Source organism: Narcine bancroftii, chromosome 10 (genome assembly GCF_036971445.1).
Source record: "Narcine bancroftii isolate sNarBan1 chromosome 10, sNarBan1.hap1, whole genome shotgun sequence".
Taxonomy (NCBI): domain Eukaryota; kingdom Metazoa; phylum Chordata; class Chondrichthyes; order Torpediniformes; family Narcinidae; genus Narcine; species Narcine bancroftii.
In genome coordinates this window covers 49,332,945-49,349,384 of record NC_091478.1, presented here as the reverse complement: position 1 = coordinate 49,349,384, position 16,440 = coordinate 49,332,945, and the positions used below count along the sequence as shown (strand labels likewise).

General features: G+C 37.2%; 1 protein-coding gene across 6 annotated transcripts in view; it reads left to right on the top strand.

Annotated features, from left to right (window-relative positions):
* The window catches only part of LOC138744552 (zinc finger protein ZFP2-like), a 61,348-nt gene that overhangs the window by 26,194 nt on the left and 18,714 nt on the right, over positions 1–16,440 (top strand). The gene's annotated exons all lie outside the window — the stretch shown is intronic.

Genomic DNA, 16,440 nt, shown 5'->3' with positions numbered 1-16,440 from the left:
ATTATGAACTATTTTTACAACAATAATATATAAAAAAACTCTAGTAATGCACGAAAAGTAAGGCAGTGTCTTTGGTTCATTGATTATTCAGGAATATGATGACAGTAAGGAAGAAACTGTCCTTGTGCTGCTGAGTGCTTGTTTTTAGGCTCCTGTACATCCTTCCCAGTGGTAGCAGAGTGAAGAAGGTATGGCTTGGGTGGTGGGGTCTTTGAGGATAGAGGCTGCTTTTTTAAGACACCGCATCATGTAGATGTCATCAACGGAGTGAAGTTTGGTGCTTGTGACACCAGCGACGTTACGTGAAAAATTGCAATACATTAATGTTTTAAAAAATAAATAAATTAGTCCAAAACAAGAGAAAAATGAGATGTATGTGGTTTATTGTCCATTCAGAAATCTGATGGAAGAGGGGAAGAAGTTGTTTCTATACCAGTGCGTGTTCATGTGATGGCAGCAGTGAAAAGTGTCTGGCCCTTCAGATAAGAAGGGAAGGAGAAGTAAAGGAGAGCTATAGTGATTGGGGATTTGATAGATAGGCAAAAAGATAGGAGGTTCTAAGATTCAGACTCCAGGATGCCATGGTCAGGGATGTCTCAGATGCAGTCCACAGCATTCTGAAGCGGGATCATGAGCAGCCAAATGTGGTGGTCTGTAACATGGATAGGAGCAGGAATGAGGTCCTAAGGATGGAAAATAGGAAGTAAGCTGAAAAGCAGGACCTCAAGGATGTAATCTTGAGATGCTATTGTTGCCATACGCCAGTGAGGGTATGAATACGAAGTTTTAGCAGATGAACATAGCTGAAGAGTTGAGCAAGGGACAGGAGATCAGATTTGTTGATCATTGGGATCTCTTCAAGGGAAGATATGACGTACAAAAAGAAAGGGTTACACCTGAACTGGAGAGGGACTAATATCCTGGTGGGGAAGTTTGCTAGAGCTGTTGTGGAGAGTTTAAACTAATTTGGCAGAGGGGAGTGAGCCAGAATGTAAGGATAGGGAAGAGAGCGGGAGATGGAAAAGATGATGCAATCTGTTGTGGGTTTGTGAGGAAACATAAATGTAGTCATTTGGTGTGTTTGAAATGTGTTTATTTAATTGCAAGGAGTATTCAGAATAAAGGAGATGAACAGGGCATGGTTCAGTCCATGGAATTATGATGTGGTGCCTGTTATAAAGACTTGGCTGACACAAGGACAGGATTGGCTTTTGCAGGTAGTAGGGTTTAGGAATTGGATGGGAGGTAGAAGGGTCAGGGGTGGGTGGGGGGGGGGGTGGTGGTGGACAGAGCATTACTGGTCAGGTATAGTATCAAAGCTGCAGAAAGGGAGGACACTGAAGGGGCACTGCGTCGGTGTGGGTGGAAGTCAGAATTAGGAAGGGAGTAATCACTGCATTGGGAGTAGTCTCTTGGCTCCCAAACAGCCTGACTCTGAGGAACAGATAAGTAGAGAGATTTTGAAATGCTGCTGAAATAACTGGGTTGTGGTTATGGAAGACTTCAACTTCTCAAACATTGACTGGCCCTGGTGCAGTCGCATACTAACCTTCATTAGGAGGATGGGAGTGAGCATCAGGATCACCCATGTGGCAGTGAGCCAATGAGAAGGTCAGAGGTGTTTAGCTGGGTGATGTTTGGGGAGTTAAAAAATTGCAATGTGTGTTCAGTGAATAATAAAAAGAAAGTAGACTTCATGGTGTGCTAAAAGAAATTAGTGAGTGTATTTATTTATTTGTTTATAAGGTCTGTTAAATCAGTGCCATTACAAGTGGTGACCTTGAGTTCACAGTACCTTCTAATCTAAGATAGGTAGTGATTAGGATGAATCCCTTACAGGAGCAGTTGGGGAAATCTTTTTCAATGTTTATTAACTTTGAAATTTCACATCCAAAAATACAGAGTATCAAAAAGATAAATTACACTTAAATCATATTTCATCCATTTAAATCAGATTATATTGTATTGATATTATTTTAAAAAAGAAAAATCTTTTTCAATCTTCTTATTGGTTTTTGAGAAAGTAATAATGTCAAATATAAGTCATCTGTTGTTGTGCAGTTCATTTGTGAACACGAAGGTGACTTTGCAGTCCCAATCAGGAAGTCCAAAGCTTAGCATAATGGGGGCACTGGAAGTGTGTTGTTGTAATAACTATGGCTGCTGCTCTGTGAAGCCATTCATGACCTTCCACCAGTTTTTAGCAAAGCTTGTCTTCAAAACTGGTGTAGGCTTCATTGAACAGAGCTTGCCAATGGGACCTGACAGCAGCCACAGGTTTTAGTTCTCTTGGCTGGATGCCACCATAGTGTAGGGTTTCCTTCACAGCATCAGCACTTTTGTGGACGACATTGAGGTCTGCTTCTGCTCTTCAGTTCATTATAGAGCAGTTGGCGAGGCATACGGTTGTTGTTCGTTTTGATGATGTGTCCCACCCACTGCATCTGGGCTCTGATGATCAGGAACTCAATGCTGATGGACTTCACACGACCCAAGACCTCCAGGTTGGTGACACGCTCTTGCCAATGAATGCCAAGGATGGAATGGATGGCGCTCATGGAATTTCTCCAGTTGTTTGATGTGACGTCGATACAGAGTCCAGGTCTCGCATCCATATAGGGTATAATATCAAATACTTAGATACATATGATATAAAGTTCAGATAAAAGTAAATTAAAATTACAGATAGTAAACAACGGTAAACAATGTTGTCAATTTTTATAAAAAAAGAAGAAACCAATAACTAATGTAATTTCTAACCCCAACCTATTATTTGAGCAATTACAATCAAAGCCAGGTGTCAACTACTAATTTCAATACTAATAGTTCAAAAAATGAAGAAAAAAGATTTTTAATAAAAAACAAAAATAAATGATCTATAAATTTTGAAAATAATTGAAAAAAGAACCAAAAGAGAGAAAATATTTTTTATTCGTTTTAGTAGTTGAGTACGTAATTTTCTCTAGAGAGAGGGATGTCATCAAATCTAATACCCATTGTGTATGTGTGGGAGTGACAACATCTTTCCACCACAGCAAAATGAGCGGCCTAGCAATTGGAACCAAAAACAACTACATGGGATTGAGAGGGCGTCAAAATTAAGTCCATTGGTCCACTCATTCCAAAAATAGCAATAAAAGGGCTCAGATTTATATCAAGAATTAGTGTACTAAATATCTCTTTCAAGTAGTTACAAAGGGAGGGACACAGTCAGGAACATATGATATAAAGAACCTTTCTGAGTTGTACACTATCATGTTTAGAAGATATATTGGGGTAAAATTTAGCTAATTGAACTTTGAAATAGTGGGCCCTGTGGACTACTTTGAATTGTAATAAGGAATGTTGAGCAAAGAGAGAGAATGAATGTACATTTTCAAAATAAATTCCCATGTATCCAGCAAGCAGTTGCTGAAAGTCATGTTCCCAAACTGTCTTAATGTTAGATAAAGAACGATCGCTAAATCTTAAATGTTCTTCATAAAGGGCTGAAAGCTGTCCTTTCTGATTAGGTCTAAATTATATACTTCCCAGTTAAGATTAAAATCTAAGTCTTGGGGCACACTCAATGTTAAGGAGTTTAAGAAACTCCTAGTCTGTAAATAGCGAAAGAAATGTTAGGTAATTTAAATTTGGCAGATAATTGCTCAAAAGAGCCAAAGTTTTGGTCTATATATGTTGAAGAAAGATTGAATACCTAACTTAGGTCATTAAATATATCTAATGTCTTGAACCAAGGGTTTATTTTTAAAAAAAAAGGAATTATGTAAAATTGGAGTAATTAATTAAAAAATGTATGATGACCAAAATGCTTTCTAAATTGGAACCAAATATGCAAAGTATGTCTACCAAATTATCAGTTAGAGTGGAGAGCAAAAAAGGCAAATCTGCTTCAAGTATTGAAATAAGAGAGTTTTTTAATGGATTTAGTCTCCATCCTGAGGCACATGCATATTTATTATGATGTATCCAAATAATGATATTCCTAATGTTTGCTGCCAAGTAATAAAGTCTCAAATTGGATAATGCATTTCTCTTCGTATTTTGAAGGAATTTTTTTCAAGTGGGGACACATTTTTTTCTTATAAAAGAGGAAATAATTGAGTCTAATGAATCAAAAAAAAAGATTTATGAGCAAATACTGGGACAGTTTGATAAAATCATACAAAAACATAGGCAGGATATTCATAATAATAAATCACCCTATTAATGTAATTGAAAGAGGATGGGATAAGGATTTCTTAACATGATTCAATAAAGTAAGAAAATTTTCCTGGAACAAGTTAGTGATCTTTCTAATAATACCTAAATAATTGAATTGATTGTTAACAAATTTAAAAGGGATTGAGGAATCAAAAGAGCAAGAAGAATCCAAAGGGAATTACTCACTTTTCTGCAAATTCAATTTGTGACCTGACAATTGACCAAATTGATTGAGAAGCGATAATCTTGGAACAGGATTGAATATATAATAAAAGATCTTTAGCATAAAGAGATACTTTATAGATAATTCCAGCTCTGGAGATTTCTGAATTATTACCTGATTGCCAAAAAGCCGATGCTAGGGGCTCCAAAGCAAAATTAAATGAGTGGATTTCGAAGACATCCCTGTCTGGCTCCCCAAAATAGTTCAAGGTTTAAATTTATTTGAAGCGTAGGGGATGAACATATTAATCTAATCCAATTGAAAAATTGGGAACCTAGGTTGAATATCTCACAAAAAAGGTATCTCCACTCGATTCTATCAAAAGCTTTTTTGGCATCTAGAGGGAATACATAGGAGGAGAATAAATAATACCTAAAAGTCGACGGACATTGAATTGTGAATGATGTCCTTTGATAAATCCAGTCTGGTCCTCAGAGATGATGAGAGGCATTTTATTTTGTAATCTGTACGCTAAGGTCTTGAATAAAATCTTAGTATCAAATTTTAAGAGAGAAATTGGTCAATAAGAGGAACAGCCGAATGGATCCTTATTCTTTTTAAGAATAAGAGAAATAGTAGCTTCATAGAATGTTTGTGGCAATTAAATCCAAACAAGGTGTCAACAAATAAGAAAAGGATTTATAAAACTCTGCTGTGAAACCATCCAGTCTAGGACTTTTGCTGGACTTTAAGGAGTTAATAGCCATTGCTATCTGCTGTGAGATGGGCTCCTCCTATTTAACTTTATTGTCTGAGGAGACTGAAGGGATTGTAAGTTGGTTTAAAAATATATTTCATATTGAAGTTTGATCTTGAGCAAGATCAGAACTATATAATTAAGAATAAAACTGATAAAAAGTATCTTTTTTTAACATGATTGGTAGTGATTTTACTGTCAGCTGTGCAGATCTCAGCAATAAGTTGTTTAGAAATCTGGCTTTTAATTTGGTCTGCTAGAACCTTACCAACCTGCCCCCATGGGAATAATATTTAGATTTTACTAATTGAGCTTTTATAGGTTAAGTAAGTAATAAATCATATCTAGTTTTAAGTTCCACCCTCTTTCTAAACAGCTCAGGTTTTGGGGCTGTAGCATATTGTTGATCAATAAGTTTTAATTTAGCAGTCAAATCATCTCTCTGAGCGTGCCTTCCTTCTAAGATTATCTGTGTAGGAAATAATTTGACCTATAATAAAAGCCTTAAAGGCATCCCAGACTATTAAGTCAGAAACCTCTGGAAGTATTTTCATTTTTTATTTAAAAAGGCGATTTGGTCTTTCATAAATTCCAAAAAAAAACCCAGAATCAGGTAATAAAAGAGGATTAAATCAGCATTGTCTAGTAGTCTTATGTAAGTATGGGATATTGAAAGATATAACTACCGGGAATTGGTCTGAGATTATTATACTTCCATAATTACAAGAATCAACAGTAGGAATTAATTGTTATCCATGAGAAAATAATCAATGCATGTATATGTATAGTGAACCACATTAAAGAAGAAAAACTTTATCATCAGGGTTAAAAAAAATCTCCATGCATCGATAATACTAGATTGTAACATAAAAGAATTAGTAAGTACAGTTGACTTCTTTAAACTCGCGGTTTTGCGAGATGAACGGTTGGATCAAGCCAACAATTTACATCGCGGACTATAACCCAAAGAGTGTAATTAAATCTGGTAATAAAAAGACATTCAAAAGATTCTGGATCATCTGTATTATGAGCGTAGATAGTAACAAAGGCATAGAGCTTGTTATATAATTTACAAGAAAATTATATATATCTTTTAATATATCTGTGATATATCTTTTAAATACTGCATGGAATTGTTGTTCCTTCCTGAACCCTAAAAAAGTGAAATATCAGATAGACAAAGATGAGTTTCTTGTAAAAAAAAAATATAATCTGAGGTTGGAATTTTTTCAAATAGGTGAAAATACCAACTCCTTTTAACTGGGTGGTTCAAATCAAAGGTATTCCGCGATAATAGCTTTAAATCTTTAACCATCTAAAAACTTAAAATAGTATAAATCTGGAAAGATGGCAAATCCATAATAATTACTGGCAAATCTCTCAAAATCCCCTTTAACTTGACAACCCCCTTCCCCACCCCAGAATAATTCCTCACTGTCCTAAACAGTAGCTTGTAATCAAAACAATCCATTCCATGAACACTCTCAGCTGGCAGTAACCCAAAATTGAAAATGTCAAGGTTTTGGGGGAAAGAAGCCTAGATTTGGATTTGTTATGACTAAATAGAATGGAATAAAGTCAGGTGATGCTGGCATTGAATCTTGTTAAGACTGAAATAATTGCTCCTTATACAGAACAAAGAAAGGAAAATCTAAACCCACTACCAATAAAGAAGTTTTTTTGCCAAAAAAGAGAAAGACAGAATTCTTATCAGAGTGATAAATTACCTCATTAGTCAACATTTCTACCTTCATAATAAATCAAAGATTATAAAAGTAATTCAAAAAGGGTCTCCACAATGTTTGAAAATTTAAATCAGAAATAGAGCATCTCTGATCTTCTCTAAGTTTAAACGTGACATCATGTCCCATAACCATTGAGCATGATTAGGTGGGGTGACATCCCTCCCATCTGAGCAACACTGCCTGCCTAGCCATAAAAAATAAAAACTAATACATGTAGCTCAGATGTTGTTAACGTTATGCCACTCTCTCCAATAATGCTAAGTAAAGCAATTAAGGGATTTGGTTTAAAAATACATTTAAAAAGTGCAGAGAAGATTTCAAATACTTCGATCCAATATTTCTTTTTTATTGGTTTTTATAAGAAATACAATACAATGAAGAAAAGCAATCGGCACTGAAAATACAATATCTTGTGTATAAAACTTCAAACAGTATAAACTTAGTTTCCCCTCCCCTCCCTCCGCAATGAGTGAAAATAAAGAAACATCAAAGGTATTATATAAAAAACACCTAACCAACTCTAATATTAAGAAAAACTAACAAAAAAAATGACTAAGCAGCTTACCTTGAGGGTTGCATATATTTTGTAGTTTTTGGTTCCTACCATAAATTAATAAACAAAGGTAAAACTATCTCATCTGGAAGAGTAAATACATCACATTAGAAACATTTACATCAAATGAAAATAAGATGTAAAAGGTCGCCACGTATCTTCAAATTTCACCGATGAATCAAATGCATTATATCTATTTTTATTTCTAGGCTTAGGGCATAATATGAGAAATTGTTGGAGGTCTTGAATCTCTGTTTGAATTGGATGGCTCTTTAACCAATAATGTAGAGAATGCCACAACCTGTTGAAAGGGTACAGAAAATCTCCCTATGTCTAGGTCAATAACCCTGAAAAGAGCATTTATTCAATTGGGTCATAGTATAGTTGAAAAGATTTAAAAAAAAAATTATTTCCTATAGTTTTTTAAGGATGAACAAGACCAAAATATATGTGTCAATGTAGCAATTTCTGATTTGCATCTGTCACAAATAGTATTAATATTAGAAAAAATACTAGCCAGCTTATCTTTGGACATATGAATACAATGCACCACTTTGAATTGGATTAATAAATATTGGGCACATATAGAAGACCTATTTACCAGTTTAAAATCTTGTCCCATAGATCCTCAGATAAGGGTTTTGCAAGTTCCAGTTCCCAAGCCTTTTTAATCTTATTTTGAAGTACTTGATGTTATTTTAATGATCTATCATATACAATTCCAATCAATTGAAAAATATTATCAACTAAATCTGATGGATATACAAATGAAAAATCTAGTTATATGGTATTTAAGAAATTTCTAATTTGTAAATATCTAAATAAAAGTCGTATTTACTTGCAAGCTGTTTAAAAGACATAACCTTCCTTAAATAAATTTGCGAAAGAAATAATACCTTTGATTTTCCATACAGAGAAAGATTGATTCATTATTGATGGTCGAGAGATAGCACTAGATAAGACAAAGTTTTTTTAAAATTAAAATATTTCTTAAATTTATACCAGATTTGCAATATATGTTTGAGTATTGGATTAGATATATTCCTATTGATCTTGGAAAAAACAAATGGAAGAGAGGCCCCCAATAAAGAAGCCACTGAACACTGAATAGATCTCAATTATAAATCTGTCCTTAATAGGTGATCCAATTTGTCAGAATAAAAATTACAATAATAAAATCTAACTTTTTGTAAATGAAATTTACTAATTCTAGGGTTTTTGTTCTTCCAAATAAAGGAAGAAACTGGAGTCAATATAATTTTTAAAAAAAAATTTGGGATGAAAACTGGAATCCCTTGAAATAAATATAAAAACTTTGGTAATATTATCATGTTTAACTGCATTAATATGACCTATTAATGAAAATGATAAAGGAGTCCATCTAGAAAAAGACAATATCATATGGAAGAGATAAATTGAGTTGACATAAATCTTTAAATCTTTTGTTAATTTTATCCCCTAAGTTTATGAAATTATCTCTAACAATCTTTTATGGAACTAAGGTGTAGATAGGGACATGCATACTAATCAGAAAAAGTTAAATTTTATGAAGGTTTAATTTGTATCCAGAGGAAGAGCAGATTTGACGAAACACCGATAACATAACTGGGATAGATCTTTCAGGATCTGAAATATGAACTAATAAGTCATCTGCATACAAAGAAGCATCAAGTTACTCTGTCTCTGACAGTCCCTTGAACCTCATGAGAGTCTCTAAGGCTGAGTCTAAGGGCTATTCTAAAGCTAGATCAAATAGCAAGAGGCTAAGGGGACATCCTCTCTAGTTCCCCTATACAACCTAAATGAGGAGGATTTGCTATTATTAGTAACTACCATAGCTAAGGGGTACTATAGATCAATTTTATCCATGATATAAAGCCCATACCAAAATTAAATCTCCTTATGGTTTCAAATAAATAGATCCACTCCACTCCACACATTCTGGAATTCTGTCCAAAGGGGAATAAATAATATTCATTAATCTGCAGATGTTGAAATGTGAATAGAAACTTTTAATAAATCTAGTCTAATCTTTAGATATAATAGAGGGAAGAATATTTTCCAACCTGCTGGCTAGAATCAAAGAAAGAACCTTAAAATCTACATTCAACAAAGAAATTGGCCTATAGGAAGTACATTCAGTCAGATTTTTTTTGGAATCAATGAAATTGATACTTCATAAGTTGTCGGTAAACTGAATTTTCAAATACTTTACATAGTTAAGTAAGTAAATTAGTAAATGATTTTTAAAAATTCCACCAGACCTGGGGCTTTGCATGCCAGAACATATAAATTAATAAAACATCTCCATTATTGCATTTATCACAACGAGGAGATGCATCCAGATAAACACGAGATAATTTGAACATGTGAGCCCTATGGACTACTTTAAATTGTAGGAGAGAGTGTGGGCACATTTAAAAAAAAATTAACCAATTTGAAAATTACATTCCAAGTTTCTTCAGGAATTAAAAGCTATTGGTCCTGTTCCCAGGCTTTTTAAATTTTATCTGAGGGTGCCTCTCTTATTCTCAACAACATATCATAAATGTTAGATATTGAACCATTATAGAAAGGTTGTAAATTAAAAATTACATAATTTAAATTTTTATCAGTTCTCTTAGGAAATGTATGTAATTGAGATCGTAAAATATCTCTAATCTGTAGAAAATTTTAAAAATGGGTATTTGGTAGAACATATTTAACTGAAAGTTATTCAAAAGAAACGAGACTCAACTTTACAAATAAATCTTTGAATCATTTAATGCCCATTTCCTATTCTTTAAAAGTTATATCAATCATGGAAGGTTTAAAGAAATAAATAGAAAAAATAGGACTAGAAAGAGAACATTTCATTAAACTATAATGTTTTCTAAATTGTATCCACATCCTCAAAGTATGTTGAATCACTGCATTTGTAGAAGTTCGTTCTCAGAAAATAGACACAGCATGTTTCCTTCGGTAAGGCAATACCTTTACTACTTCTGTCTGACAGGAGTGGTGAGATTTCAACACTGAGTACATTACTATACTAAGTGGTCTTTAGCACCCACTCAAAACATGCTTACACATCTCAGGTTTTTATTACCATTCTTAACACTTGTATATTTCGGAGTATAAGTTGAGTTGTGAAATCCAAAAAAACCTCAACAAATGGGGGTCGACTTGTATGCTGGATATACTTTTGAGACCTTAAATTCAGCTCATAATCCAATTTGCGCTGATCTGGCGTATGTTGACCCTTGAAAAACCAAACAAAACAACTACAACAGATATTCATTGAGACTTTTATTGAAAACAACACAATTAGCACCCTTAAATTGCTCTCGCTATCATTGTGTGAAGCAAAAATGGTAGCAAGCACATCCATACTCTCACTGTTAAACAGTCATCATATGGGTCCCAGTGCGTATCTAATGGTCGGTGTCCCACAATGAATCATCTTCCGTGCCATCAATTGCACAAGAAATACCATACTTTTTAACTGATTTTATCACAGTCTCGACTTTAAATTTGTCCCATGCCTTGAGCACAAAGTTACACAACACATCAAGTGATGCAGCAAGCATTGCCCCATCTTTTGTAAACAACTTTTCTGCACTCGACATTCATGTATTCCATTCCTCGCTCATGTGGTCTTGAATGACTTGTTCAAACAGACATCAAGAGGTTGCAATCTAGATGTCGAACCACCCATGATAACACCATGTAAGTATTGTGTAATGCTAATCTACTTTTAGTGTTCTCAGTTAAGTGGCTACGAAACCTATCCCAGGCCAGCAAACTCCATTCTTTGCGCAAACCCCCTGTTCCACTCATTGTCTATCCATAGTTTTACACCATTTTCATGAAAATGTACAAAAATACCTGCAGGGAATTTCATTTTTGGTTTAATTTTGCATTTGAAGATTACCGTAGGTCTTAACTTTGTCCTGTTGGCCATGCTCGATAACATCACAATAAATCTGGTGCTTCCGTGGCCTATACCTCTCTTTGCCCAGTTTTAACACCTTTCCATTCTACTGTTCTATTGCCAATCATGTTGAAATTCATGGGGGTTTCGTCCATGTTTCCAATATCTGACAATGCAAACTGGTGTTTCTGCCGGTTATGTATAATAAACTGGTGAAAACTTACAAGTTTATAATCAAGATATTTTGGTGGTTTCTATTCAATTTTTGATTTTGGCATAATACCAGATTTTTCCTGTTCATGAAATTGCATCAGCCTACTGTAGCCTCAAAATCATCACTGAGCTCTGGGTGCCCACCCAAAGTGTGCTGCCGTATCCACCCCCACCCCCTTCCAGTCACCCAGCTGTCTCCCCCAAGCGCCGGTCCCTCAGCCGCCTCCCCCAAGTGCCGGTCCCTCAGCCGCCTCCCCCAAGTGCCGGTCCCTCAGCCGCCTCCCCCAAGTGCCGGTCCCTCAGCCGCCTCCCCCAAGTGCTGGGCGCCTCTCTCCCCACTTACTGGAATTTGGAGCTTTCCGGATTTTAGAAGTCCAGATAAAGGACCTGTAATATAATTGGATTCTTGGAAAGCAATAGCTGCGGAGCAAGAAAGGTGCATGAGAAGGCCTTGGCATGTAGGATTGAGGATAACCCTAAGGTATTCTATATATATGTGAAGAAGAGAATAATGACAAGAGTGAAGGTAGGCCAATTAAGGATAAGGGAGGCAACATGTGCCTGGAGGCGGAGGAGTTTGAGATGGACCAAAATTAATACTTCTGTATTCACTAGGTGTGGTGAATATGGATTTTAGTGAGGCATTTAATAAAGTTCCCCCATGCTCCTGTAAGGGGTTTATCCTCATCACTATGCATTTTAAATTAGACTCTTTCAGAAAATCATGAGGCATGGGGTGCATGGAACCTTGGCTTTGTGGATTTTAGAATTGGCTTCCCTGTGTAAAGCAGAGAGAAGTAATGAACGGAAAGTATTCTGTAAAAACAATGCTGGAGAAGCTCAGCTGGTCAAACAGTGTCCTTTATATGGCAAAGGTAAAAATACATACCTGGCATTTTGAGCTTGAGCCCTTCAAGTATGGAAAAATGTTGGCAGGCATCCAAACAAAAAAGGAGGGAGGGAGGAGACAGCAGCAATCAAGGGGAGGAGGAATGGCTAGGTGAATGGAGAGAGAAGGAAGGAAGAGAACTGGGAGAAGAGGGGAGCAGATTAATAGAAACCATAAAAGTTAATGTTAATATCATTTCGCTGCAGAGCACCCAGACAGAAAATCAGGTTTTGTTCCTCTAATTTGCGGATGGTCTTGGTGAGATAGTACACAAGGCTGTGGATAGATATGTGAGTGTGACAGAACTGAAATGGTGGCTACTGAGAGGGCTCTATCATTGGTGCGGATGGAGCGAAAGTGCTCAGCAAAGCGATCTCCCAATCTCTGCCCAGTCTCTCCAATGTAGAGAAGGCCACAAAGGAAGCACCAGATGTAATAAATCTGTCCTGTGGATACACAAATAAAGTGTTGCTTGTTTAGGGTCCTAAACTGTGATGAGGGAGGAGGTGTTTACGCAAGTGTGGCACCTCCTGCGGCCACAGGGGAAGGTGTCTGGGGGGGAGGATTTGCGATTGGTGGGGAGGGATAAATGCATGAGAGAGTCACGGAGGGAGCAGTCCCAATGGAAAGCGGAGAGGGGGAGATGTGTCTGATAGTGGGATCGTTTTTTAAGTGCCAGAAATTCCAGAGGATAATATGTTGCATATAGAGGCTAGTGATGTGGTAGGTGAGGATAAGGGGCATTCTATGTTGTGTCTAGGGGCAGAGTGGATCAGGGCAGATGAGCGGGAAAAGGCGGAGATGCGGGTGAGGGCTGGGTTGATGATGGTAGCGGGGAAACCACATTTATAGAAGAAGGCAGACATTTCAGAAGATCTGGACTGGAAGACCATCTTGGAAACAGATACAATGTAGAAGGAGAAATTGAGAGAAGGAGAAATTGAGAGAAAGAGATAGAATCCTTGAAGGGGACAGAGTGTGAGGAAGTATAGTTGGGATAGTTGTGGGAATTAGTAGGTTTGTAATTATATTGGTTGAAAACTTGTCTCTTGAGATGGAGACAAAGATATCCAGGAAGGGGAAAATGTTGTCAGTGAGTTTGAGATCAGGATGGAAGTTGGCAGCAAAATGAATGAAGTTGACAAGCTCATCGTGGGTGCATGAGGCAGCTCTGATTTAGTCATTAGAATACTGGAGGAAGAGTTGAGGGGTCTTGCCTATGTAGGCTTGCAGCATGGATTACTCCACAAACAGGCAAGCATAGTTGGGACCCATGCGGGCATTTTTCCATACCTGGATGAAGGGCTCAAGCCTGGAAATGTCGGTTATGTATTTTTACCTTTGCTATTATAAAGGACACTGACTTGCTGAGTTTCTCAAGCATTGTGTCTTTAACTTCAACCACAGTGTCTACAGATTTTTGTGTTTTATGGCGGAAAGTATTCTGCCTGTATGTCTGACTAATGGAGTTACACAAGTATCTGTTCTGGAACCCCTGCTCTTTGTGATTTTATAAATGACCTGGATAAAGAAGTAAAGGGTTAAGTCAGTAAGTTTGTGGATTATACAAAGGTTGGAGGTGTTGTCAGGTTATAACAGGATATAGACAGGATGCAGAGTTGGGTGAAAAAGTTGCAGATGGAGTTCAATCCGGATAACTATATAACCATATAACAATTTACAGTACGGAAACAGGCCGTATCAGCCCTTCTAGTCCACACCGATTTACGTGAAACTCCACTAGTTCCACCTTCCCACTCCCATGCCCATAACCCTCCAACCCCCTCACATCCATGTACTCACCTAACCTCCTCTTAAATGACAAAATTGATCCTGCCGCAACTGCTACTTCGCGTAGATCATTCCACTCAGCCACCACTCTCTAAAGAAGCATCCTCTTATATTACTCCTAAATTTTTCCCCCTAACCCTCAACTTGTGACCCCTTGTACCAATCTCCCCTACCCTCAGGGGAAAGAGCCTATTCACATCAACTCCATCTATTCCCTTCATAGTTTTAAATACCTCTATCAAATCCCCTCTCAATCTTCTACGCTCCAATGAATAAAGTCCCAATCTATGCATTCTTTCTCCATATTCAAGATGCTGAAATCCAGGCAACATTTTTGTAAACCTTCTTTGCACCCTCTCTGCCTTATTTATATCCTTCCTATAATTTGGAGACCAGAACTGCACACAATACTCCAAACTTGGCCTCACCAAAGCCTTAAACAATCTCAACATCACCTTCCAGCTCCTATATTCTAAGCTATGATATATAAAGGCCAGCATACCAAAAGCCTTCTTCATCCTATCCACATGGGAACCTACCTTCAAGAAACGCTGAACCATTATTCCAAGATCCCTCTGTTCCTCATCATTCCTCAATGCCGTCCCCTTCACTGCATACATCCTATTTTGGTTATTCTTCCCAAAATGAAGCACCTTACACTTATCAACATTAAACTCCATCTGCCACCGCTCAGCCCTCTTTTCCAAACAGTCCAAATCCTTCTGTAGTTCATGAAAACCCTCTTCACTATCCACAACTCCCCCTATTTTTGTATTGTCCGCATATTTACTCACCCAATTTACCATCCCGTCATCCAAATCATTAATATAAATGATGAACTACAAAGGAGCCAACACCGATCCCTGAGGCACACCACTTGTCACCGGCCTCCATCCTGAGAGACAGTTGTCCACTATGATTCTGGTGCTTCCAGCCACCTCTGAACCCATCTGACTATCTCTATATTAATCCCTCGAGATTAATATCCCTTCTTCGCTAACCTTCCTATCAAAAGCCTTACTAAAATCCAAATAGACCACATCAACTACTCTACCTTCATCAACCTTTCTGGTCACCTCTTCAAAAAATTCAAGATTCGTGAAGCACGACTTTCCCCTCACAAACCCATGTTGGGTGTCATAGGAACATAGGAAGTAGGAACAGGAGTAGGCCAAAAAAGGCCCATCGAGCCTGCTCCGCCATTCAATACGATCATGGCTGATCTAATTTATGACCTAACTCCACCTACCTGCCTTCTCCCCATATCCCCTAATTCCTCTATCATGTAATGATCAATCCCTGCCTATCCAGATATTTATACATTTTATCCCTAAGAATTCCTTCCATTGGTTTCCCCACCACCAATGTCAAACTTACTGGCCTATAGTTGCTTGGACTACAATCTGCACCCTTTTTAAACAGCGGAACCACTTTTGCAACCCGCCAATCCTGCGGCACCACGCTCTCCTCCAGTGACTGTTGAAAAATCACTTGTCGGAGCCTCCGCTATTTTCTCCCTGACATCCCTTAAGGTGAGAGATGATGCATTTTGTAAGGTCAAACTTCAAGGCAAAGTACATGTTTAAAGGTAGGATACTCAACATTGTGGAAGAACAGGGATCTTGGGGTCCAAATTCATAATCCCTCAAGGCTGCAGCACAGGTTGATAGGATAATTAAGAAGGACTGAGGTATTCTGTGCTCCATTGGTGAGGGGATCGAGTTCAGGAGTCATGAGGTAATGTTGCAGCTCTATAAATCTCTGGTGAGACGACACTTAGAATATGATGTTCATTTCTAGTCTCCTCATTACAAGAAGGACGTGGAAGCTTTGGAGTGGATATAGAGTAGATTTACCAGGATTATGTCTGGATTGCTGAATGTGTCTTATGAGCAAGGTTAACATAGCCAGGTCTTTTCTCTTTTAAGTAAAGAAGGGTGAGAGGTAATAATAGAGTGTAAAGAATTATGGGAAGGGGGTTTTCTGCTGTGATATGTAGGCCAACAAAGAGTTGATGGTGTAGTAGATTAAGTAGTACGCAGCTACAAACCATAATATGACTGGAATGGGATTGGGTGTATCCCAATCAATTGATTGATTTGGCATATCAAAAATTTGTTGGGTGGTAAATCACAGAAACTGCAAAGGACAGAAATTGCAAAAACATTATATTGCCAAAGTAAAAAAACATGTAAAACTGCACGCAGGCATCA